General features: G+C 48.3%; 1 pseudogene; it reads right to left on the bottom strand.

The window, feature by feature from the left end:
- Window positions 1-506: 506 nt before the first annotated feature.
- Window positions 507-1,240, bottom strand: LOC100138499 (SOSS complex subunit B1-like; annotated as a pseudogene).
- Window positions 1,241-1,473: the final 233 nt, after the last annotated feature.

Below are 1,473 nucleotides of genomic sequence, written 5' to 3'. Positions count from 1 at the left end.
GAACAGACGGCAGAGAGAGTGAGAAATTCCAACAGGGAGTAGGATGCTTCAGACTCAGAGGAGAGGTCCAGGGAGAAGGGGAAGGCAGTGTCGCCATGGAGATTCGGAGACGGGAAGTTGGCAGTGGTCCAGCTGGCTCCCTCTAGTTTCTTCATGAGGTTGCAGACAAGGTCACCAGTGAGAATAGGAGGGGACAGCAGGTAATCAGGAAGTAAAGAGAGTAGGAAAGGGTTGGAATACATTCCAAAGAGCTTTTTATTTTTATGTTTTCAACAGAGTGGTAACATTTATTAGGAAGGAGGGATTCAATTACACTTCTACATCACACATAAGAAACAGACTGTAACCATTGTTTCTAAAGCGGAAGGAAGGGAGGCAGAGCACCCTGACTCCCAGGAGACAGGCAGCTTCAGCTGAACAAGGAGGGGAGTACGGGCTGAGGGTGGATTAGGCTACTGCTCACCACTCCCGCACAGTGAACTTTAGTGACTCCTATACCTCCTGGCCCCACAGAGCCTGCAGCCCAGTAGAAAGCTGTGTTCTCTAGCAAACACTTGGGTTATGGCTGGTGGCAGGGAGGAAAAAGGTCTTTTGCTTTCTTTTGCTGCTCCTCTGGGTTGTTTTTTTTGTTTGTTTGTTTGTTTTTTTTTTTGCCTTTACTGACATGGTTGCTGGAGGGGCCAGGAGGGCAGTAGCTGTGGTTGGGCTGACTTCAGATAATTCAAGTGCTGGGGGAGTGGAGTCAGAGGAAGTGTGAGGGGGTGCAGGCCACCACCAGGACCTGGTGGGGTGCTCAGTCCAATGCGTTCTGGCTCTTAGAGGCTGGAGAAGTGGCAGGGAGTCCAGGGAGCCTTAAGACTGCTGTTCTGAACCATCTTGTTGGGTGCCTGCTGGGCACTGTATTCTGGGTTTGGCTCACTGAATTTAGGAACCTCAGAATAAACCATACGGAATTCTCCAATCTTCTGAAGATCACACCCATGGCCAGTGCACAATGGCACACAACCTTTGAACACCGAATAACTTTTAGTGAGCTGGATAGTGTAGCCAGGCTGGATCAGGTTGGCCTTATTGTCCCAGACAGAGATATTGATGCCGCCAGTTTTGTCTGCCACTTCGCAGGCCCACACCTCGTCCCCATTCTTTGTCTTGGTCACTCAGACTGTCTCCAGCACAATGAAATGAGGTTCAAGTTCTTGAGCCCGGGCTTGACATACTTCACAAAGGTCTCCATCATCATACTGCTCAAGCCTCAGCATCACACCAGCAAGACTGCTGGACACTGCATGCCACTGAGCCCTTTGCAGGCCAAAAAGCTTTTTATTAAAGTGAGCATGGTTTGGTTGGGGAGCTTGTAGTCTTGACTATTCCTACACTTTGCAATTTAAGTCATAAGTATTTGGGACTCTTGACATGGTTTGCATTATACTCTAGAGATCAAGTAAGAAAATTATGTTAGTCTTAGAAAAATGA

Source organism: Bos taurus, chromosome 14 (genome assembly GCF_002263795.3).
Source record: "Bos taurus isolate L1 Dominette 01449 registration number 42190680 breed Hereford chromosome 14, ARS-UCD2.0, whole genome shotgun sequence".
In the NCBI taxonomy this organism is placed as follows: domain Eukaryota; kingdom Metazoa; phylum Chordata; class Mammalia; order Artiodactyla; family Bovidae; genus Bos; species Bos taurus.
This window is presented reverse-complemented; position numbering and strand designations above follow the sequence as displayed.